At 43.2% G+C, this 25,341-nt stretch overlaps 1 protein-coding gene across 4 annotated transcripts in view; it reads left to right on the top strand.

Annotated features, from left to right (window-relative positions):
* The first annotated feature begins 4,390 nt into the window (after window positions 1–4,390).
* Window positions 4,391–25,341, top strand: part of LOC102227959 (extracellular sulfatase Sulf-2-like) — a 42,301-nt gene continuing 21,350 nt past the window's right edge. For 3 of the 4 annotated variants that reach the window (XM_023334722.1, XM_023334723.1, XM_023334714.1), the window contains exons 1-2: window positions 4,391–4,431; window positions 16,715–16,751. The gene's annotated coding sequence lies outside the window, so the exon portion shown is untranslated. Of the gene's footprint in view, window positions 4,432–16,714; window positions 16,752–24,030; window positions 24,403–25,341 lie in introns of those variants that run through there. The other variant, XM_023334720.1, reaches the window with a different exon arrangement.

The following is a 25,341-nucleotide window of genomic DNA, read 5'->3' as shown; positions in this document are numbered from 1 at the left end:
CCATGCTGATGGAAAATGGCTTCGTCCCTGCAGGGATGGTTCTGGATCTGCCTGCGACTCGTTTCCATGATCCAGTTCCTCTTACCAGAACTTCTCATCCCCAGGCTTTGGGTCAGAGCGTTACCTCTGAAGGATCTTCATCCTGACGTCCTTCAGGAACAAAACACCAACTCACTGATGGTCCTGAAGGCAGGCAGGATGTTCTGTCCCACCCGGAGGAAACGGGACCCGCCTCATCAGACGGTGAGAAGCAGAACGTTCTCTAATGAGCTCCACGCTCGGGCAGAACTCCTCAAACCCAACACATCGGACGCCATCTTGTTGTGAATCGCTCACAGTTTGCTTGTCTCCAGGAAATTTGCTTGGCCGTGGAATCAGAGGGAATCATTTCCAAAGCAGTCTGTGACAGACGAGGCATCGAGAACGAAGCCAGAAGATTTTCCTGGAATTGACTGAAGTCTTGCGGCCGTTGGATTTACAATCCTGAAATGAACAAAAAAAGACAAGATGAAACTTCCAGTGGAAACGACTCACATTCTGGAAGCACCGAGTTTCCATTGGATGGTGTTTCTCTGTGTGAAGTGTCTGCTGGACAGGAAGTCTCTCATCTAAAGCGATGTTCCTCCATGCTGAACGTGGCTGCAGCTCATTGGTCAGTCAGTGAAACCTTCTCTGATTGGTCGAAGTTCCATGTGACAAAAGTCAAACATTTTCCAACTTTCTGTTTTTATATTTCTATGTGAACAAGCTCAAAATGTCACATGTGTAACTGTTGCTTCCTGGATCTGATTGACTTTAATGGGAGCAGAACTTCTTGATTCAAACCTCCTGGAGCGAATCGGACCTCCAACCCAGCCAGAGTTCTGCTGAACAGGCTCCAGTCCAACGTCTCTCCTCACTGTGCCTCATTGTTTCGGTTCTCAGTCACACAACACTGCAGCGCATTATTCAGACCTAAATCTTCATAATGCCCCTTTAACCTCCATAATCACATGAAGATTAGATGAGTCAGAAAACCTGAGCAGACAGAAACAGGCAGTCGTCACGTGAAGCTCTGAGTTCTGCAGAGAAACTTGTGTTAATCGAAGCAAAAGGCCAAAGATCTTTATTTTTGGTATTTTAGTTTTTGAAATATTAGTTGTTTTTCTGAGCAGACTTTGTTTCTGCTCTGCTGTCTGCTGGTTCTAAATCTGCAGCTGCAGCAGTTTTCTCCTGGTGGACCCTGAGTCGCTCCGCCGTGACGTTTACACACATTTACAGCCTAATTTCATGTAATCGATGTCTGGGTGGATTTGCATGGTTCTTCAGCAGAGAAGGCCACAAGCAGACCTGTTGTTCAGCTGAAACCCGGCGCCGCCTCCCCCCTCTGTTCGCCAGCGGCTGCATGAATACCCATGAGCCACCAGGAGCTCTGCCAGCAGCTCCATTACAATCTGCACTCCTTTTCATCCCGCTCCATTCTCTCTCTGCGGGTCCAGATCTCGGCCAGCCTGCGCGGTTCGCGGGCCACAAGCTGAACGCTGCAGAAAGCAGCAGCGTGTCCATTCCTGTGTGTTTAATGATGTGAAGGGATGAATCACCGTCTGCACGCAGCGGCCAGCCTCCACAGCATCTACGTCCCGTCAACATTCAACATCTACATCGTTTATTCACAACGTTTCTTTAAAATGAAATGAAATTAGTTCTCATGAAATGTTTTAAACCAACAAACGTGAGGATTAAACCTGCAGACGTTATTAGCTGAGGATATTTTTCAGGTTAGTTTTAAATGATGAGCAGTGAATTATGAAAACTGCATTTGATCAAAGTGAAGAAACCAGCAGGTCATGAGATGAAAACAGTTTAAATCAGCATAAAAAACTGATTAGTGAAAATAAAACTCTGAAACTGACATGTTTAGTTACATAAGAGACTGGAGATTCAGCAACAGGTAACGTTTTTACAGTGGAGTCCAAGAACCGAGCCGGGCCATCAGAACCATCAGAACCATCCACCTGCAGTAGCCACTGTTCAGCCTGAAGAGGGCAGCACTGGGACACGTTCAGGCCAAAAACTGCAAAATTATGCAAATTATATGAAAATATCACAATTTCTATAAAAACAGCAGGGAACAATTTAAACTGTCTGCAATAAAACAGTTAACTTTGATTTAGTTACTCTTTAAAATGTTGAATGAAAAGAACCGAAGTGTAAAAAATCTGCAGTCCAACCAGACTCGGCAACAAACTATTATTATAAATACCAGACGGTATTAATAATGTCTTTAAATATTGATATAACAAATGCAGGTTTTAGCAGCTTTTTAGGGAATAATTTGTGGGGGACCAGTTTAGACTTTAGATCAAGGACCATCGTCTCCATCTTCCATTAAAATATGATTCTATTCTCTTTCCTATGAATATTTTGTTTTGTTAATAAAAAGCACTGCGTTTCATTGTCCATGTTGAGCTGAACATTCATGTATACACACACACACACACACACATATATATATATATATATATATATATATATATATATATATATACAGTATATATTCTGGCTGAGAGTGAAATGAGTTTAGAAAGGGATGAGTTTTGATCAGGCGCTTAGGGCAGCCTTGGGTCCTACGTTTGTGTTGAGCGTAAGAACATAGCAGCCATAGTGTGACGCACGTTGGATTGATGAATGTTATTTGTATTTTCAGAAAATAGGAAAGTAAAGCAAATTTACAACCACTGCATGTCAAGACATCACTTTTGTTGGGTGTGCAACAAATTACATAAAATGTCAGAACAGAATAATAGTGAATGTATTTGTAATTATTTCAATCAGTTTCATGTTTCTGATCCAGTAACATCACTTCCACTGACAGAAACAAAATACTCATAATAACTAACATTAGAAATCAATCCAGCAGCCTGGTGTCTGTTTTCCAGGTTAGCTAACGTTAGCGCCTCCCAGCTGCCAGGAAGGAAAAACTTTCATCATTTTTCCAACTTCATAACAACCAGGCGTCTAGTCAAAGTCAGGAGGACAAATTTCCTTCTTTCAGCTCCTCTGAATCGTTTCACTCCAGGACTGAAAGGATTTCAATCACTTAGTGAACAAACCTGAGTTATGAGGACAGAACGGTTTGTGTCTCTGCTGTCGGCTTCTTCAGCCTCACTGAGAAATGATTCACCATCATTTTCCATTTTATATCTGTCGATACCAAACTGATGATGTCAATAATCAATGTCTTCAAACCTGAATGTTTACTCTAGAATGATAAACTAAATAAAAGGACAGATTATTCTCATCACCAGTGAAGCTCTGAAAATACAAACAGACATTTATGGCTGCATTGTTTTTATTTTTTTTACAGTTTTTAAATATTTGTGGGAAGAAATAAGTTCTGATGCGTGTTCTTTGGGTTCAGCAGCGTCTGCTGAATCTGGTTGGCTGATCAGAAGTTCAGACTGAAGGAGCCGCGGCGTCCAGATCCAGAGCTTCTAGATGCGTTTCTGCTCTGGAACCCAGGATGGAAAACATCCAGCTGCTCCTTTCAGTCTGGGCCAGAGATTCATCTGGAGGCAGCAGAACCGCCATCAGTCTGGAGCTCCTACTGAAACTAACCCAGAGAAATCTTTCCACTTTATGACTGAGACAAAAACTTGACTCGTGTCACATGACCTGCAGCAGCCAATCAGGTCTGGTTTTTTGGATTTGCTGCAGACTTTATTTTTATTGATCTGTTTCCGTTTTGCTGCTCTGACAGTTTCAAACCGTCTGCATGTCTTTCCCCCAGGATTTGTCTGGTTTGGTCCCGTTTTCGGGTCGTCCCTCCAGCCGGGGAGAGAGAGGAGTCTGCACCTCCTCATTGGTTCACAGGCAGAGCAAAGTCCCTCCTTCCTCCTGAGGAGGAGGAGCAGTGAGGGTGGAGGGCCAGGCGTGCAGACGTGTTGCAACAGATGGCCTGAGCAGCGGCGGCGGCGGCTGCACCGCTGAACTCTGGGACAGCGCTACACTGAGAGGAAGAGGAGGGAGGGAGGTAGGAGGTGTGGGAAAGTCCAAACTGAGGAAAACTTCCTCCTGCTGCTCCTCAGCAGGAAAACATGAGCAGAAGTTCTAGTGGATCCGTAGATGGAAGCAACAGTTACACAGTCTGATCTTCATCTTCCTCCTCCTGCCGGTTCGGTCAGAGAGGAAAACACCTGCTGAACCCCGGAGGAGTAGAGGAGGAGGAGCAGAGGAGGAGGAGCAGAGAAGGAGGAGCAGAGGAGGAGGAGCAGAGGAGGAGGAGCAGAGGAGGAGGAGCAGAGAAGGAGGAGCAGAGGAGGAGGAGCAGAGGAGGAGGAGCAGAGGAGGAGGAGCAGAGAAGGAGGAGCAGAGAAGGAGGAGCAGAGGAGGAGGAGCAGAGGAGGAGGAGCAGAGAAGGAGGAGCAGAGGAGGAGCACTACGCTGCAGGAGGTGAGTTTCTCCTCGTTTCTCCACTTTGCTGCTTTCAGTTGTTGCTGCGTTTGTTGCTTCCTGCTGCGGAGCGTCAGCTGACGGACTGCAGGAGGAACAGAGGAGACGCCGGTCCTCCTGCAGACCAGGGCTGTCAGGGATCATTAACACACAGAACCGCCATCAGAACCATCACCAGAACCACCATCAGACCAAACAAACTGAAGGTGTGAGAAACGAAGCGGTTTCCCCGATGAAGGACGGAGAGGAAAATCTTCCTCTGCTGCGGTTTAAACTGAAACTCTGAGCTGCAAACGTTCATCTAAGGTTCAAAAGTATTCATACCTCACAATGGCTGGAAATGATGGCATGATGAAGACTCTGGAGGGAGATGAAGATTAGGGTGATGGCACAGAGGGCCTCTTGAAGAGAAAGCAGCTGTTTGGTTTAAATACGAATTGATCATTGATTTATGATCTGTTGCTCCTGAGTTTGAATCTGACAGGATTCACTTCCTGTCAGATTCCTGTCAGACTTTATTGTCATGCTAAGGATTGAATATTTAATTACACATCAAACGGTTCAAACTCTGGATTGTTTTTCTCTGGTGGTGTTTAGATCCGACCAGCAGATCAGAGTGACATGAAATCCACCCAGCTCCAAATCCACCCAGCTCCAAATCCACCCAGCTCCAAATCCACCCAGCTTCAAATCCAAAATAATCAGAAACAAAAACCAGTTTTATTTCAGTTCAATATTATAAACGTCTAATAGAGAAAACTGGAGGAAAAAAATCCTTGTTTATGATAAATTATCATGATCACATCAGAAAAAGCTGCTGTAGCCACCACCTTATTATTATTGTTATTATTATTGTTATTATTGTTATTGTATCTCTTACATATGTAGATTCAACATTATTACATTTTTTTATAGGAAATGAAAGAGAGAACAGATTTTAAAATACTTCTGTTAGTTTATAAATCACTGAACAGTTCAGCAACAAAATACATGAAAGATCTGCTGCTGTTGAACCAACCTTCTGGTTCTGGTTCTGGTTCTGGTTCCGGTCTGCATCAGAACCAGACATGGAGAAGCAGCATTCAGCTTCTCTGAACCTCAAATGTCCAGAAACCTGAAAATGAGGCGAAACTCCGACTGAAAGCCGTCGGTCTGAAGCTGCTTTAGATTAACAGGAACATCTAAGATTTAATCTGGATTAAAACTTTTCATTTAGTTGAAAAGTTGAAATAAAACATCAATTTTATTTCAGCTGATGTGTTTCTGAAATTTTCTGTACAAATAAATTTGACTCAAAGTGGAAAATAATGATCCACGATATATCGGCACTAATATCGGTATCAGCCGATATCGGTCACTTTTAATCCAGAATCCATCCATCCATCCATTTTCTGTTCACCCTTGTCCCTAATGGGGTCGGGAGGGTTGTTGGTGCCTATCTCCAGCTACGTTCCAGGCGGGAGGCGGGGTCACCCTGGACAGGTCGCCAGTCTGTCGCAGGGCAACACAAAGACATACAGGACAAACAACCATTCACACACACACACCCCTAGGGAGAATTTAGAGAGACCAATTAACCTAACAGTCATGTTTTTGGACTGTGGGAGGAAGCCGGAGTACCCGGAGAGAACCCACGCATGCACAGGACCCACGCATGCACAGGGAGAACATGCAAACAAGCAGAAAGACCCTGGCCGGGAATCGAACCCAGGACCTTCTTGCTGCAAGGCAACAGTGCTACCAACTGCGCCACTGTGCAGCCCTATCGCTCCAGTAAATAAAACCAGGCTGAAATTCACAACCAGTATTTGTTTCCATCTTGTTGCCGTTTGTTTCTTTCCAAAGGTGTGAAAACATTAGAGAAAAACTTATAATATCAGTAAATATCAGTTATTGGCCCAGACGGCAGCATTAAAGTCGGATATTGATATCGGCCCAGATTTTCACATCGGTGCATCCCCAGAAAAAAACAACATAAAGGCGCATTAAACATAAGTTATCTGTTTTTATTTACATTCTATTGAACATTAGATGATAAAACATATTTCTGGTCTGGTTAATAACCAATAAAAACATATTTTATTTATGTGAATGTTTCCTCTGGTGATTACTCTCTGAGAGGCTGGAAGGCCTCCGTACCATCACCCTAATCTTTAGCTCCTCCACTAGCTCCTATTTTTATGTTTAGCAGCAGGACGTTTGGCTGCGTAACTCTGGTAATAAATCTCAACCTGCAGAGCAGGAAGCCCGGCCCGGTCCAGCTCGGTCCAGCCCGGCCTGGTCCGGCCCGGTCCGGCTCTCGGCTCCTGATAGGTTTGATTCAAATGGTTGAAACTCGGGTTGAACTCGAGTCGTTCTGCAGACCCTCTGGACTCCGTCGGTGTTTTTCTGGACCGGCCGATCGGACCGCTGAGGGCAGGTTCTGTTTATATCCTGAGGAGAACTGAGAGTTGGATCAGAACCTGCAGGGTTGAGCTGAATCCAAACACACACACACCGTTGCTTCATGGCTGTGGAATCAGGCGCGGTGATTATTGATCCGCCGGGTATCGATCGGGTCAGAGTTGAGCCTCTGCAGACGTTCGGTTTCTGACTTCGGTCCAACGTGAAATAAAAACGGAAGCAGCTGCAGGAAGGAGTGTGATGATGATGAAGGCTGCCGTCCTTTGACCTTTTGACCCCGTGTTTGATTGTCTCTGTTGCATCAGAGGTCATGACCTCCGATGGATTTAAACTTTATTTAACCTTCAGTCTGTTTGGACCAAACTGAGCCGACAGGAAGATTCGTCACAAAGTTGATTTATTCTGATTTCATTTTCTATTTAGTTATTGTTAAATTAGTTTTATTCTGTTTTTAATTTTAATATGTGGAGTCAAACCATCAGCCTGTTGAGCTGAAGCGACGCAGCGCCGGATTACAGCCTGGATTATTTTTAACTCGCCGTTTCTCACTCTTCATATTTATTCTCACATCATTCTGCGGTTGAAGACATGAAGGAGAAACTTCTGCATGTGGAGGGAGAAGTTCAGCAAAGAAATCTGATAAATTTCCTGAAAATACGCTGATAAACATTTTCATGAGTTTCTATTTAAAGAATCAGATATTTAATCACCAGGTTTGTCTCATTTCTGACTCTTCTGAAGCTCAGCTAGTTTTGTTGTTTCTCACAATCAAAGAAGTCCGCAGACAGGAAATGATGTTTTCTGGTTAGCAGGCAGGAAATGATGAGCGCGCTCAGGACGTGTTGCAGAAACCTGCTGCATGCTCAGGTGTTTTTTCTCGCCTGTGGGTCATGATTCAGAAGTTCATCCTTCCAGGTCCAACAGCGCAGAACCTCCTCCTGCAGATAGCAGCTAACAGTTAGCTGCTAGCAGTTAGGTCCAGGTGTTGACGTGGTCTGCATGTGTTGCAGGTCTCAACCCGGTCCAGACTCAATGTTTTGTTTTTTGTCCTCCAGCGGATTTTGTGACCGACTTGATTCTCGTCTGGACTGCAGTAACCTCTGCAGCCTTGAGGGGGCGCTGACACGCTAACTGTGGCTGCAGTGTTTCTGTTTCTCACCAGCCGCCCATAAATCAGCTCATAAATCTCTGCCGCCTTAATTGTCCTTCTCACTTGGCTTCATTTGGCCGAAGGTCGGTTCGCCGGCGTTGGGTTTATCTTTAAACGCCTCTGATTGGACCTCGCTCGGCTCCTTCGCTCGCATTAGGAACCCCCCCCCTCTGTCTTACTGAGGCAGAATTGATGAAATTGCTAATCGTTATAGACTGCTGCTTGGACCGGCCGACCTTCAGAGGAGGAAGAGGAGGAGGAAAAATGCTGAGGTTCAGTTTTTTAAAGGGAGTAAATTCTTCATGAAGCGGTTTGTAAACCCAGTTAAAGTCCAGATCTGTAGTTTGACGCCAGGTTTCCACATGAATGAGACTCAGCCTGGTTGGTTCTGATGGTTCTGTCTGAACTGTGTGTTAGCATTCACTGGTTTCATTATTAGCTACATTAGCCGCTAGCTACCTGCCTGAATTCGCACTCGGGACCCAGTTGTTGATTGGTTTTGAGTTGGTGGGGTTAGCCATGTTGGTGAGTTGCCAGCATTTAAGCGGCTAACAGCTAACAGGAGGTTGAGCCGTCCATCAGTACTTCAGTGCTGCTGAGTAGAGATTTATGAAGCTTTTTAAAAGCCTCCCAAACATCAGAGTTCAAATCATCAAACTGAAGCTAATCGTCCTCAGAGAGCAAAGCTCCACCCGAAACGAATCCTGGAAAACTTCACCAAAGTGGGCGGAGCCAGCAGGTGCTGAGGGGCGGGGCTAAGTGTGTGGGCGTTGCCATGGGTTTGGTTAGAGTGTTGTTAGCTTAGTGACGTTTTATGCTTAATTTATGGACTTTTCAGACCGTCTAGCAGCAAATCTGGACTTCATTGTTGACATGATGAACGACTGAATGAACTAAATGAACTAGTTCTCACTGAACACTGAGAACTGAGGTGAACCAAGCTAAAACTACGGGGTGCAGGTATAAAGTTAACGTGATGCCAGTCTGTAAGCTATGAAGAAATTTCTTAAATGCTGCAAAATATGTTTTCATAAATGTTAAACCAAACAGTAATTTTGTCCATATTTGCTTGAGGAACTGTTTGGACGTCAGTGAGATTTCTAGCTGCTTCTTGTGAACGTTCATTGAATATGCAGAAGAGACAAAGTTTCTTTTGTTGTGTTGTTTGCTACGGAGGTCAGATGCTCAGGTTTTCCTGCCTCAGGTCGTTGCACGGCGGTGAGGTCTCGCGTTTTTCACCGGCCAAGCAAACAGGATTTCTGCTGACCGTCGTTCTTGACCATCATTTCTGAATGGCATTTTTCACTCCTGATCACAGGAAATGCAAATGAATACACACTTTGTTTTAACTGAAAGCAAACAGTAGTTTTAAGATAAGTACATGAAGTGTGAATGGAGCTCAGTGCTGCAGTCCAGAAACTGGAAGGGAATCTGATCTACAGATCAGAAAGATGAGAATGAAATATATTTTACCAGACATCAAAAGGAAGAGCTGATTAATATAATAAAAACCCCGACTGACTTCTGAAAGAGTTTTACTGTAACAAGACAATAGCGAGCAGGTAAATCTGAACTTTGTGCTTCGTTCGTGGCTGAGATGAAAGTTTGAGCGTGTCGGTGGAAACGTTGTACTGAAATCTCTGAGTGTGTTTGAGGAACATCTCTTCTGTTTCACGGCTCTGATCTCTGAGTGTTGGGTGATGAAGAGCAGCGGGTGCATCATCATCTCACGATGCCGCAGCAGCCGTAAACCCACACTGCGACGGCAGCGAGTTAAACTCTGCAGCGGCGTCTCTGGGAGAGCTGCAGATCAGGTCGCTGTGTTCCTGTGGATCCATTAGCCGGAGGAGAGTGATCCACTCTGACACAACAAGGTGAAGAGGAGCAGCAGGAGGCAGGAAAATGAGCGGCAGATGAAGGTCACGGACGATTTCTGTGACTCCGGAGGGGGGGGAACCTGTTGGTGGTCAGACAGACAGACAGCATCCCAAAATAATTCCCTGGGTAGCTGTGTTAGCTTCTTCATCTCTCCGAGGAACGGCCCCATAAACTGAAGGATAAATATCATCATGAGCTGTTAGACCCAAATAAATGATCGTCTCTGAGGAATTTAACAAGTAGACCAGAAAAAGCATCCAGCCTGAGCATTACACACCTTCATCATACCCCAGTAAGATCATCATGCTCTCACTTTGTGCAACATTTTACCTCAAACTCATTCCCTCATGATCTGACCTTGAACTCTGATGCCAAACATCAATTATACACCAACCTTATACTTTGAACCTAAACTTTATTCCTCCACCCTGACTCCATACTCCATCATACTTCTCTATTCCACAAATCTGTTCAGCTTTAGATCATCATACCCAGCGTTGTTCCTACCGATGGACCCAACTTTATACCCGAGCAAAGTTCCCCAACATCCTACCCAACGTCTTCCTCCAACGTCGTACGCAACATCAGACCTAAACATCGTGAGGTACAACGTCTTTCCTAACGTTGTACCTCACGATGGACCCAACATTAAACCCATTGTTGTACCCAACATCAAACCTGAACAACTTTCTGCGACATCGTACCCAACATTTAGATCGTACCCAGCTCGGGTTCTACCCAACGTTGTACCCCAGAATCGTACTCAAACAATATTCCCCCACGTCGTACTGAACAGCAACATCTTCCCCCAGCGTTTTAGTGCAGTCAGTCCAACCCAATGCCGTTCCTCGGCCTCAGAAAATGTTCGGATCCATCGATCACTACAAGATGAACTCAGAGAGACAGTCTGAGCAGTTTCTATCCATTAGATCAAAACTGCAAATTTCAAAACATGACATGAAGAGGAGGCGGCTGAGCAAGCTAACTCTGACGTTAGCATTAGCATGATGAGTATCTACACAAATTGAGTGATGGTCGTCCAGAACATCTGCTGGTTTTTCTCCAGGTTGGTCTCTGGTTGGATCGTTGGTATGATGTGCTTTTAAAACCAGTTGTTTGTATTTGGATTATTTCTGGGTCTCTACTGTTGGTGCTGCAGGTTTTCCATACAGTTTGCTCCCTGTGTTCAGTTTATCAGTTATTTTTCTGTGAATTTTAGTTTAGACTCATTTTTACAGTTTTTACTGCCAGTTTGTGAATCATTTGGTTCATCCTGAGTTTTTATCCTTCAGCAGTTCCTCTGTTTAAACTATTATTAGGATATTTTCCTGTTAGTTTCTCTCCTTAGGAAGGTTTCTGCTTTGTTTAAAAAGCCCCACTTGATGAATAATCGGCTGAAATTTATTGTTGACCAATCATATTGCTGCTTCAGGCAGCCAATCAGTGTTTGGAGAAAGAAAGTGGCTAAAATATTAAAATGAGTCTGGATTAAATGTTTCAGACGGAGCTTCAGCCTCCAATCTGAAACAGAAATGGATGAATCTTCACCTGAGCTGCTGGAGAAAAGAGAGAGGAGAGGAAGAGAGTCTGACCTGCTGCTCCTCTTCCTCCTCCTCCTCCTCCTCCCACGTCACCCCCGGTGACCTGCTGGCGCCTCCTGGTGTGTCTGGAGGCGTCGGTGCAGCATCCGTCGATACGAAGTAGAAACTGGAGTTGGACTCGTTTGGTTCTGATCCGAGTCCTTCAGCGGTCCGACTGATGCTTCCTGTCAGTCCGCCCACGCGCCGCCATGTTCCTGCTGCTTCATGTTGTTTCTCCCATTTACTTTGTTTCTTACTTTGTTTAAAATTTTACTTTGAAACAAAGTTTTCCAAGCAAACTTTGGGCGACTGAAACTCATTTGTCATTTCCTGACCTTTAGTCTGCTGGGGAAAACCAGTGCAAATATCCATGGAAACCACTGGTTGGAATGGGAATACTTTGGCTTCTGGTAACAACTTTGCAGAATGTTTCCTTATTTTTTCCATCAGCAGCAGAAATTTGCTCATTTCTGCAGCAGAATGAAGAGAAAAGACAAAATGAATCCTGAAAATCAAATAAACACTGTAAAACATTTAGAAACATGAGCAAAAAATACATAAAATGTATATTAATTTGAGCGATTTTCAATAAGCCTTGTGACTTCATATAAAGGTAATTTGTTGAGCTAAATTATATTATATATAATAATATAATTTATATATTATTTATATATATAACAGAACATAACTTGACTTCCAACTCAAAACTGTCACTGGAAAACTTTGATAATTTCTGGATAAAGAAGAAAAGTTTCCTAATAAAATGTAAAATGACAATAAAAGTCAGTCTAAGTCTAAGTTTAAAATAAAATAAAAATGTGATTTTGAGTTAACAGAGATCCATCAGATATCATAGATTTCTAGTTTATACAATATTTTCTTTACAACAAATTTTTGTCTTTTTGTAGGCAGAAATCAGAACCGGTAAAAGTGGACCTGCAGCTGGTTTCTCTGTGTTGTTTTAACAATAAATGTATTTTTATTTCCATTAATTGTTTGTTTATTAGGAACTTGAGCTCTAATAATCAGCTTTAGAAACATTCCCGACCTTTTCAGAGCCGGGTCGATTCAGAACCGAGTCCGTCTGGAGGTCAGGTCCAGGTGAGAACCTCCACGGCCCGGCCTCGTTATCCAGCTGCCCCCCTCCGGCCCCCGGCCCCCCGTTTGGACCACCATCCCGGCTAATTGGAGGCGCTGCATCGCCTCTCCCCGGAGCCTTTTGCTCTTTCTGTTTCTTTTCCACAAACCCAGTTGGAACTGGCAGCTCTGAGCGAATCGGGAGCCGAGGCAGAAAGTCATTACTTCAGTCCGCCGGTGTGTGTGTGTGGGCGTGTGTGTGTGTGTGTAATCCCAGCATCAGTATGCTGCTCAGGCTTCGCAGCAGAAGGAGGAAATTGAAGAGAGAGAGAAAGAGAGGAGGGCGAGTCCAGCATGAAGTTCTTTTGATTACAGATGGTAAATGTGCCTCCATCGTTTTCTCACTCCGGGGATTCAGGCGACGTGAGACGAATTACTGTGTGTGTGTGTGTGTGTGTGTGTGGGCAGGTGTGTGTGTGTGAGTGTGTTTGTTCTGTTTGGGTTTTATTAGAAGCAAAGCCGGGTCGCACGGGTCGACACAGAACATTGAACCACCTGAAGCTTCATTAGATTCTGTCATCCGAGCTCCGAGTCGGGCAGATCTTCATCACCACCTCTGCTCCTCTTCATCACCCCCCAATAATGACGAAGGATTCAATGTGTATAAAATAAATTTTTTGATTAAAAACTCTGAACTCAGACATTTAGAAACTTTATTGAGTTGATGCTCGACACCGGTCCAGAGCGGACACTCTGAACTCGTCCTGCAGGATTTCTGTCCTGGATCCTCTAGCAGGTCGGGGAACTTTAGGGAACCTTCTGCACAAACTCTGGATGAACTTTTTCTAGTCAAACTGGAAACATAAAAATCATTTCCACAACTAATGACTAAAAATCTGAAGGAAAGAAACAGAAGAAAAATAGTTTTTTTGTTCCTGAACCTTGAAGGCAGCATTCAGCCCACTAACGCGACTCCAGGCCGCCTGCCTAGTCAAAGTCCGGTCCGGTTATTGAGGTGTGAACACTAATCGACCTTTGACCTCTGGGTTTAGTTTGAATGTGAACACCAAGCAGACCAGAGACCGCTCCAAAAGCAGGAAGTAGACTACAGCGCAGGGCATTCTGGGTAAATCCAGCCAATGCTAGCATGCTAGCCTAGCGCTAGCAGCAGAAATGGCTCCTGGTCTTCAGCCAAAGACTAAAGAGAAATCCTCCAACACTAAAATCTGACGCCTCCATCTTGTTTCCATCTGGTGAAGAAGGAAGTTGCTCTCAGTGTCTTCAGAGGTTTTTGTGTCGTTTCCTTCAGTGGTTCTTGGTGCAGCGCCCCCACAGGCCAGGAGGGGAACAGGTTGGTTTGGGTCAGAACCACAGCAGCTGGAGGTGGAGCAGATGATGGAGTTCTGGTTCCAGTAGAACCAGGTCGACCGGACCATCACGAGGGAACAGTCAGTTTCCTGATGAACTGCCCTTCTCTGTGTTGGTTCCTACCCTCCTCTGGTTCTGTTACCCCAGGGGTCACCTGGTTCCTGAGCTAGCTGTGTTTAGTTAGCAGCTGGTTGGAGGTCAAAGGTCAGTTTGTGTTGTTGGTTTTGTTTGTGGTTTTGATTTCAGCGTGCTGCAGAAACAAGCTTTGACCCGTTTCCAGTCGAGGCGTGACGCTGCAGAAAGGAGCTGAAAGCTGAGCTACTGATGCCACACCGCTCCGCTGGGACTTCCTGCTCCACCGCCGTCTGTGCTTACGCCCCTCCCACTGCTCTCTGGCAGCCAATCAGGCGGAGGCACAGGTGTTGGTCTGGAAGAGACGGTTCCCTGCTGTCAGGACTGAAACTGGACCTGATCTGCACTTTGTTCTACTGCTAAGAGCAGAAACATCCAGCCACAAAGACGGACCTGAACTGAGTCAATTACAGGAAGCTTCCTGATTGGCTGCTTGGTGTTTTAAAGGGACGGCATCAAGTAAAATAATCTGTTTTCATCTTTTTATCATGTCTTCATGTTTTATCAAAAACATTCCTGTAGTGTGGTTCTGATGGAGGTTCTGATGGTCCTGATGGAGGTTCTGGTGGTCCTGATGGAGGTTCATATGGTTCTGATGGAGGTTCTGATGGTCCTGATGGAGGTTCTGAGTGTTGGTGTCCATCAGCTGTGAGTCTCTGCAGCATCTATGTTAGCGTTAGCGTTAGCTCCGCCGCCTGAGCGCAGTGTAAACGTCCCAGAGGTCCCAGCTGAGCTGCTGCTCTCCATCAGGCTATTTCTGTGTGAGTGGGAAGGATGATGCTGCGCCGCAGGCGGCAGAGGAACCAGCGGCCGCCGCTCCGTTTGCTCCCACTGAGGGAAGCGGATCATCTCTCCTCTTTACACATTTATAATCCATTTCTCTCCATTATTTTATTCTTATGAAACTGATCCAGTTGTTTCCGAAAGTATTCGGTTTATTTTTATAAATTCACAGCGAATGTCGTCTGGACTGATGTTATAATCCATGGAGTTACAGTATATAACTAAACTATAATGAGTAGACAAACTATTTTAATTAATTTGTTTAATTCAGATAATTGTAGTTTTTAGCGTTTGCTTGTTTTTATTAGCTAATATTCTTTAGCTTCTGGTTAGTTTTTATTAGCTATAGAAGTAGTTTTTGTAGTTTATTAATGTTTTTGATCATGAATTTACTTTAAAAGTGAATCTGTGCAACTATAACATAAATGTCACCATTTGATGCTCTGTATCAGATTATAGCAAACGTTAATCAGAAAGGTCACAGTGTTGTGGTTAGATAAACATTGACTGATTAATAAATACTCAACAGAAGATTATATATTTTTTAAAAATGTTTTATTATTATCAAACTGACTGGATTTTTCTCCAAACTTTTTCCGTTGCCATTTTGTAAACTATCGTTACAAATGGCACCGTTAATTACGACATAAAACTGATCATGTTAAAACAATCTGTTTCACATCAGATCAAAAGATTCATAAACACAAAAACAAAGGATATTATATTTATAATTTCAGTATGTTTTAGTTTTAAAAAAGCGTGATATAGTTCCAGTTAGTTCGTTTTAGTGGAAAAGTTCTCAGTTTTTCCTGTTAAGCTGCGTTTCCAGATCCTCCCTCCACCGTCCGTCCTGCTGCCGGTCGGTAGGAGCAGCATCAGCCTGAGGGAGGCGGCGGCGGCACTGCTGCAGCTGCTGCTGGAGCTGCTGCTTCTGCTGCTGCAGCTGCTGTTGGAGCTGCTTCTTCTGCTGCTGGAGCTGCTGCAGCTGGAGGACGGAGAGACGCAGCTCACAGTCTAACTGATGACCTCTGCTGCCGCAGCCTGCAGCTGTTTGTAAGAAGGAAGACAAATAAATAAAGAAGACAAATGTCCCGTTTTCTGTGGAGGACAAACTAAATCTTCCCTGAGGCTCTGCTCTTCCTCCTCCTCCTCTTCATCCTGCTGCTCAGAGGAAGAGCAGCAGACAAAACCTGAGAATCACTGTTGGCCTCAGAAACCGTTTCACAAGAAAAGCCTTTGGATCCGTCGGATTGTTTCTGTTTGAAAACAAAGAAATCTTCCACAAATCCTCTGAACGAACAGATCTGGAGTCCAGCAGCTTTTCCTCTGCTGAAACAGCTGAAAGTAATCTGATTACTTCCTCCTGGAGGATGATCCGAACAGGAACTTGGTTCAAAACGTCACCATCATCGAACCTGAAATAAAACCGAAACAGAAGAACAGAAATAATCTGTTCAGATTCAGCAGCAGCAGCAAACGAGAGGCAGAAAACCAGAGTTAGAGAAAATACTCTTTATGGTGGAGGCATCAAATACTTTCATTATAAATAACCTGCCAGAGGTTATTTATAATAAAATAAATAATCTATCAGAAGTTATTTATAATAAAATAAATAATCTATCAGAAGTTATTTATAATAAAATAAATAACCTGATCCAGATTAATGTGCGTCTAGTTTAATTCATATTTAATTTCCCTTTGGAATTAATACATTTGAATGTGAATCTGCTTTTAAAGCAGAGATGTGAATAATTACCGAGTTTGGTTCTGGAGGACGGACCTGCGCTAACGCTGCTGTGAGTTCCCATGATGCATCAGTCTGACCCTGATGACCTCAGCAGCTGTTTGTTGGTCGATGTGAGGAGAATGCGGCCTGCAGGGGGCGCTAATGCTGATCTGTTTCTGTTTTCAGATCTGACCTCAGCTGCGATTCATCTGGATCTGAGCAGGTAACGCACCTGAACACTAAACCGGTCCAGAACCAGTATGGTTCTGGTACCACAAGCACAGAGGCAGACTTTAAGGTTTAGATCTGGGGCTGTGCTCGTTTTCCAGACCAGTTAAACGCTGCTGGAGTCTCACCTGAACCAGTTTGGGTCGAGCTCAGAACCAGGAGAACTTTTCCAGATTTTTCCTGTGTTTAGATATTGTGTTTATGTTTATGTTTTATATATCTGCTGCATTTCTCTTCATTTATTCATGTATATTTATTGATTTAAAGTGAAAAAGAAAAAGCATAAAGAGAGGAAGTGGAACTGCTGCGTAAACAGTCATTACAAAATAAGAGCATCCATATAAACCTCTGGCTATTTTTGAACAGTCAATAACTAAAAGTTTAATACAGTTGAATTTTATTTAACAGCCGAATAAATTAGCAGAAAAATTTAATTCAGGAAAAGCTAAGTGTGCTAAACGTTTTCAGAGTTAGCTAAAGCGCTATAGTGCTTAGCTAACATTTAGCTTAGCGGATTAGCAGAAGTGTGTCTAATGGACGGTCAAACAGTAAAGAAAAACTCAGTCATGATGTAGAAACCAGCAGAGCGCCCCCTGCTGCTGCTGTGAGAGTCCCGCTGGTCCAAAACCAGGAGTCAGCGCCGGCTAGCGGCTAGCTGTTAGCACTCGGCAGGAGGTCCAGTTGGAGGGCAGCTGGGTCTGGCTGGCTGCGGTTCTGGCCGGGTTGTGGGGAATTGGGTCAGTTTGTTTCCTTCAGCGCCGGTTCTCAGAGGGCCAACGGTTCTGGAGGGTTTAACTCAGCTGCTGTTCACACACACACACACACACACACACACACACACACACACACACACACACACACACACACACACACACACACACACACACTCGGTCTGCAGTGACTGGATCTGGTTTCTCAGGCGCCTCAGTGGCTCAAACTGGAAGCTTCCTCCTTCTCCTCCTCCTCCTCCTCCTCCTCCTCCTCCTCCTCCTCTTCTTCAAACGATGTATCTTCATGTTTCTGACTCGGCGCTGAACGTTTCACATCAGAACCTCAGACGGATCCAGACGCTGGAATATTAGCCAGAGCTGATTCAGGTTGAGCTAGGAAGCTACGTTTAGCCGTAGCGTAGCAGCAGCGCTCATACAGCATGGAACGTTTTTCTGCGTTTTCTGTTCGTATTTTCTGTTTATATTTGGTGCTAATTTGGGTCAATATTGGAGAATGAAGCGTTTGGGTCTGAAGAGACCTGAGGTCAGGTGATTGGGTCGTCACATGTGATGATGTCACACTGAGGAAACGGCGGCAGCAGCAGAGCTGACTTCACTCTAATCAATGACATCATCATTTATTCCAGGAAGCCAGTCTGCTTCATTCAGTTCACACTGACTGGAATATTTTGTGTAAAGTAAATGTTGTTTATTGCCAAAAGATGATTTAGAGAAAAAAAAAACACTTAGTTTGTTATTTTGGGCAGATGATGGTTCTGGTTCTGCTGAGGTTCTGGAGGCCCAGCTGGTTGACGGCGAGCTGCAGGTCGTCTTCTTCGTTGGTTCTGCTCGACTTTTTCTGGGTTTTCTGGGATCAGATGGAGGAAAGTCAGAGTGGAGGCTTTAGTGCAGAACGCTGCAGCAACAAGGCAGGATGAAAAACAATAATAATAATAATAATTAATAACAATTAATAATAATTACTAATAATAACAATTAATAATAATAAGCATCACAAATGTTCCAGTTATTATGAATCAAAATCTAAGCAGCTGGTTTCAGTCTGGATTTAAAGGAGCTCACTGTTTCGGATGTTTTTCAGTTTTCTGGAAGTTTGTTCCAGATCTGTGGAGCATAGAAGCTGAATGCTGCTCCTCCATGTTTGGTCCTGGTTCTGGATGCAGAGCAGAACCAGAACCAGCAGCAGCAGATCTTTCAGGTTCTTCAGGTGACAGAAGGCCGACTTTATAACGGTCTTTATGTGACTCTGAAGGTTCAGGTCAGAGTTCAGCATGATTTCTAGATTCTAGCTGTAATACCTGAATCTATGTCTCTAGATCTACATCGTTCCTCCTTGGGTCCAAACATCATAACTTCAGTTGGTTCTGATTGTCTGGAAAGAGATCTGCCGTATTCACATCTCACTGTGGCACGCAGCGATTAGCATAATGCATGGTTACCGTGACAACAGCAGTTAGAAAAGACACGTTGCCTCAGTGTCAACAACAACAAGGCGCTGAAAATAACAGCAAAAAGCTGGAAACGTTTTATTTTACACACAACTCGACATGGACCGAATAAAACCGCATGAAGATGATTAATAAACACAAACAGTTTTTAAACAAACTACAAACCAACAAAAGTCTCATAAATAACCCTCTGATGCATGAATTATGATCCTTTGTGTCAGAATTTTTTTTCCATTTTTTAAAATTCTTTTCTTAAGGCATAAAAAAGGTAGGAAAATTTTTTTGTAAAAATAATTTTTTTATTTTTTTTTTATTTTTATGTGATCAGTTGTAATTTTGTCCAAATACAAAGTTGTTATTTGAAAAATACATCAGTAGTATTGTTCCTTTATCTGATGTCACAATATTTTTTTTACTTGCAAGAGTCGTCTACAGTAGAAGGAGGGACCGGGTCGGTTCTCATGCTTTTTTGTCTGTCGGCCATATTGTATTTAACAAAAATAATTTCTTGCATTTGCAGCTGATGGCCAGTAGTTGATGGTATATTTTATGATGCATTAGTGTCCACTTCAGTGGTCTGTGTGCATTTATAACATAAAAATCCACAGGAAGCCCAAGAAAATGGCTTTTAGAAAGCTGTCCACTGTAGTGACCACTATGCATGAAAGGGTTAAACCAATAACAATATTGATCACAATAGACAGGTGATCAATATCAATAAATAATACATCTGGTAGAATATTCACAGAACCGCATGGCATTCTGGGACATGTAGGCAGAGGAAAGGCGTCAGCCGCTCACTGCTAAGCTAAGCTAAGCTAGCTGGGTGGAATCAACTAACGCTCATGCTTTGGTTGCCTAGCAACAGCCTGCTCATTAACTTGCTAAGTTTCAGGTTTCACTTCATAACTGCTTGAAAATAATAAAACATTGTGGAATAAAACTTGGATAAAACGGTGAAGCTAAAATAACTAATAAATAATTATCAATATCTACTTGTATGAAATGCTTATGATGAGTTTTTATCATCCGGCCCAAACTAACGACTCTGACATCCGACTCCTGTCAGTTCTAACTATTTAACTAAAGTTAATTAACAAATCAAACACAAATGTTTTTATGATTTTAATACTTTATTTGTTTTATAGTTCATTAAACTAACAGTAACAAAAACTGAACTTGAGAAAATACTTTCATTAAGTAAATAAAAACAGTGAAACTGAACTATAATGAAAACCCAGATCTGTTAAGACCCTGCTCCGCCCCCCAGGATCCGCCCCCCAGGATCCGCCCCCCAGGATACTCCCCCCTTCGTGACCTTTGACCCCAGGACTCCCTCTGAAGCTGCTGACGCTCTGCTCTGACCAGTCCAGCAGGCTTCCCCCTCGTTTCCATGGCTATCTGCCTGCTGTGATTCAGGTGGGCTCAGTGGACCAGCGGTCTGATCGGACCGGCCGGCCCCTCAGCCGCCCCCTCCCCCACCTGTTGCCATGGTGATGCTCCTGCTGTCTGATGGTCCAAATTTTTACTTTCACTTTCACTTCCTGTGCTGCAGCTCTGCTGCTGCTTCTGGGTTTCAGCTGCTCCGCTCATCCAGAACCTCCTTACACACAGGCAGTCCGGTTCTGGTTCTGGTTCTGGTGATCCTGAACCTTAAACTGGGCTCTGCTTGTCAGGTTTCTCTCTGGACCTCAGCTTCTGTTTCCTGTTCATTCTGCCTGTGAATGAATTCACAACGTAGATTTCTGGGTTCTGACCGGGTCCAGACAGAGAGGAACCGGCTGGTCGGACCGGGTCAAACCGCAGCAGGAAGCAGCGAGCAGCCTGAAGGCGGAGGGACTTTTTCAGCGGCAGGAAGCAGGAAACAGGAAGCAGGAAGTGTTCTGAATTTACATCAGAGAAACGATGAAAACATGAAGCAGAAACGGGTCAAACGGACCAGAACCGACCCGGATGGTTCTAGATCGGCGCTGCTGTCACAGAGCCGGTCCACGAGTTTACACCATGAAAACTATCATCAGGTTATTAAACCATAAAGTTTGAGATGTTTCAGTTCATCAGAGACGATAAAAAAATATATATTATTATTGTTATTAATATTATTGTTATTAATATTAGTGTTATTAATATTAGTGTTATTAATAACACTAATAAGTCCTGCAACTGAAACACGTCTAAGTTTGAAATGTTTCCTTTTTCATCCTGATTTCCTCCGGATTTAAAAAAAAAGTTTTTTCAAGATATTTATTAAACCTGAAAACTTTAAACTGTTGCATAAAGAAATAAGTTATTAATGGACAGACAGTCGTCACTTTTCCTTCTTTTTTGCCACAAGAAAATCTATAATTATTTTCATTTCTGTTTAATTTTATTTTTGTGAAGAGTTTTTAAATTTCCTGATCATTTCCGTACGTCCAACCTTCAGGCGTCGAAACGTTTCGTCCAGTCAGAAAAACTCGATTGTGATTTTATTTAAACAATTAACAGCTTAGATTTATTTCTGGAGAAAGATCCAGAATGAAAAGTTGCTTCAATAAAATCAAGACGTCCAAATTGTTCTGGTGAAAAAATAGAGAAAATGAATTTTGAGCAGTAAGAACAGGAAGTGGTCGCTCTGTCTTTGGAATCACTTCCTGTATTTAGTAAAGCTTCATAAATGAATTTTGCTTCATGAGTCAAAGTTTCGTCTTTGTCTTGGTGGTTTCCGTTGTGCGTATGGCCCAGTACCGTCTCCATGGCGACGTCAGAACGTCACGGGTTGTTCCAGGATGGACGCCGACAGGCGGCGGATTTTTTCACACTGATTTTTAATCAGAATAAATGAGAATCAGGATTCCTGACTGCCGCCTGCCTCTTTACGCTGCAGCAGATCGACACGTTGGCCGCTGATCATTTCTGCTCTTATTCAAAATAAATAGTCTCCATCAGCGCCTTGTTCTGAGGGCCACACAGAATCTTTCTAAGGTCCCCTGGTGGCCCGGGAGCCACACTTTGGACCCCCTTAACAACGGAAAACCTGCGTTTGTCAGAATGTTTGGTTTGTTTTTAGTCTGGATTCAGATTTCTCTGGTTCTGCTGGTTTAGATTTCTCCTTAAAGTAGAAATCTGATTTTGTCGTTATCCTGTTTTCGCCCCCTGCTGGGTGGAGGTCAGTACCGCAGGCATGTCCAGTCCGGTGGTTCTGAAGGCTGCAGGTGTTTCTGTAAAACCAGGATCATGATGCCATCTGGACTCCGGTGTTGGACCAAACCAGGACTGGGTGGAACCGGGTTCTCCAGCAGAACCGCTGCGGTTCTGCGCCTGCTGCGGGTCAGGCTGCTCTGCCGTCGCCATAATGACACTAAATTACAGTTTTCAGCTCCTCAGATGGAGGCTTTTAGCTGCTCTCTCTCACAGAGTGGTGTCAGAGGTGAGTGTTTAACATGATTACGCTGCTCTAATGGAGGCAGTGATCAACTCCACACATAAACAGCCGCTGCTATAAATAAATCAACATTTAATTTTGAGCTTTAAGATGGAAAATAGTTGAGAAATGTTTTCCCTCCTCAGCAGCAACAACCCGGAGACAAACATGAACTAAAACCAGAAGCCATGAAACATCTGAACGTTCATTTTTTATTTGTTTTTTATTTGAAAAAATCAAGAAACTATCATATTTTATTTTCTATGTATTTGTAAAACGTTTTGTTAGTTTTTATCCTTTAATTTTATAGCATGAAACCATTTTTTCAATTTTATTTTATCTGGTTTATTTTCCATTTTATTTATTTCAGTGTATTTTTTTAAAAAGCAGTTTTATTTTACTTTTTTAAAAATCCTGAAACTTTCAAATATTAAATTTTTATCCATATTTTAGTTTTTATTCAAAAGAAAAAAGCAGGATTTAAAAAAATTAATTAATTTTTATTTTGTTCAAGTCTGAATTCTTTGATGCTCAGAAACACTGAACTCCTGCAGTCCAGTTTAACCAGTTTAGCAAATAAAACCAGTTCATGTGGTTTTTGTTTGAGGAGAGATTATGGAAGATCATTCAGGTTGTTATAAATCTATAAAAAGAGCCTAAATATCACCAAGCAGAAGCAGAAATACAGTTTTTGGAAAGGTAAATATTTTTTTTTATCAGCCTAACAAACATTCAGTCTCAGTTTTAGTTTTTGGAAAAATCATTTTTATGTCAGAAATGAGAAATAATAGATTTTATGTGCAGTAAAATGCTGCAAATGTCTCTGAAGCTTTAATGAGAACTTCAGGCCGGATGGATGAATAAATAATCAGATTACACATCAAGTCATATTAATTCTGCAGGCGGAGAGAAAAGATCAGCTTTTTTTTCTGGTTTTAATAAAAACATGTTTTCTAATGTCATTTACTGAGGAATAAGAAACATTTAGTCAACATGAAAACATGAAACTTCAGATTCATTAAAGCCAAAACAGTTTATGAAATAAACAGATTTCTGACTGCAGGACATTAAAGCTGCAGAATACAATATTTATTCAGACTGTCTCCATGTCAGATCATCTGAAACAATAAAGAAAAGCTCCTGACAAAAAACAACCAATCAGAGCCAGGAGGCGGGGCTTAGTGATGTCAATCATCCTCATGTACTCGCTGCTAAATGTGCTCATGGCAGAGAAACAGCTTCCCGCCGTCATCAGTGGCTATGCTAACTAGCGTTAGCATTCATGACAGGCTATGCTAGCTGCAGCGTAGCAGAGAGTGATGGAGAGTGATTGACAGCGCTAAGCCCCGCCTCCTGGCTCTGATTGGTTGTTTCTCACTGAGGAGATCAGATTATCACCACATGGTGAAAGTTTCAACTAACAATGATTTTCTATGGAGTTACATACTGCAGCGTTAAAGAACCGCGGATCAGAACCGGCAGCCAGAACTTCCCGGCTCCTGGGTTTCTGCATCATATTTAACAAAAACAGAGTCAGAAATGAAATGTTTCAGGTTTCAGTTTGAATCCCGTCCAGCTGCAGACGGGCGAGCTGCAGGAGAGAGAGAGAGAGAAACGGAGAGATGAAGCGATACAGAGACAATAGAGAGAGAGAGAGAGAGAGAGAGGGAGGAGCAGTAGAAGGAGGCGGTGGTTTTAACGGTGTGGTTGTCGAGGCGGTTACCACGGGGATCATTGCCATGACCGCCACCACGGCAACCGCTAACGAGCTGTGAGGCAGAGCAGGCTCAGGTTGCCGGTTTGGTGCCGGGGGGCCCAGGAGCCAGGCAGCAGGAGAGACGATGAGGAGGAAAAGGAGAAGCTGTGAGAGATTTGAGTTTGAAACGTCAGCTGAGAGGAAGCGAGGAGAGGAAGAGGAAAGCAGAAGTGACCGGCTCTGAGGACGACGGTTCTGCAGAGTTTCTCCTGCCGGGTTTGGACCTTCATGCTTCAGTGAGTCCGTCTGGTTCCCCCTGGGTCCGGAGATTTGTTTGGGTTTCAGAGAGGACGGATGAGCAGCTGAAGGTTTGTGGTTCTGACTTTAATCAGTGAATGTTTTAGATTTATTCTGAGAAAAGCTTCACTTCCTCCTGATTCAGGCTCAGAAACTGGACCCGGGTCCAGTTCTGGTCCAGTTCTGGTCCAGCAGTCAGACGTTCGGTGCTGAATGTTTCTCTGATTTAAACGTCGAGTTAATTTCAGCAGCTGATTTTCATTCAGGTCAGATATAAATGTTTAAATGTTATTTTAAACGTTTCTGTGGTTGTTGTTTCATTTCTGCTTTTTATGTAATAAAACTTTATATAATAAAACTAAATGATAATATTCTGAAGCTGGTTTGGAGAATAGAGGAGCTTTAAACGGATCCAGAACATTTCCTGCTCGGGTTTCTGCTGCAGTCACACATTTAAAACTAAAAAATTAAACTGTTCCAGCTCCAGATCGGCCGTCCCTGATCCGGTGGTTCTGTTGGGTGTCTGGATCTGACCCGCATAATGCCTGAGGTTCTGGAGGCGCCATGTTGGCTGTGGGCCGGGTCAGAATCCCATCTAAATATTGAATCTACTTCTGGCTAAATGCTAGTTCTTCTAATGCTAATGCGCTACACCAACATAACATCGATACCCACCATCAGTGGTGGACACCGCTAATTAAAGTTAGCTGCGCTAAAGTGTTAATCATAAAAATTAGTAATGCTAATGTGCTACACCAAAGAAGCTAATGCTAAATTTGTAAATTCAACCAACATCAGTGTTGGGTACTGCTAACTAAAATCTTAGCTGTGCTAAAGCTAAAGTGTTAATCATAAACGTAAAGTGCTAAAACAAAACGATAAATAAGAGCCTGAATATGAACGGCTAACGACTTGAAGAATTTGAAGTAGTTCCTGAAATAAATGAGCTAAATTACCTCCTGATGTAAATTCATCGCCGTTCTTTGGAGGCTAAACCTGAACGTTGCTGC

This window comes from Xiphophorus maculatus, chromosome 1, assembly GCF_002775205.1.
Source record: "Xiphophorus maculatus strain JP 163 A chromosome 1, X_maculatus-5.0-male, whole genome shotgun sequence".
Classification (NCBI taxonomy): domain Eukaryota; kingdom Metazoa; phylum Chordata; class Actinopteri; order Cyprinodontiformes; family Poeciliidae; genus Xiphophorus; species Xiphophorus maculatus.
The sequence above is the reverse complement of the archived record's forward strand: the minus strand, read 5'-3'. Positions and strand labels throughout refer to the sequence as shown.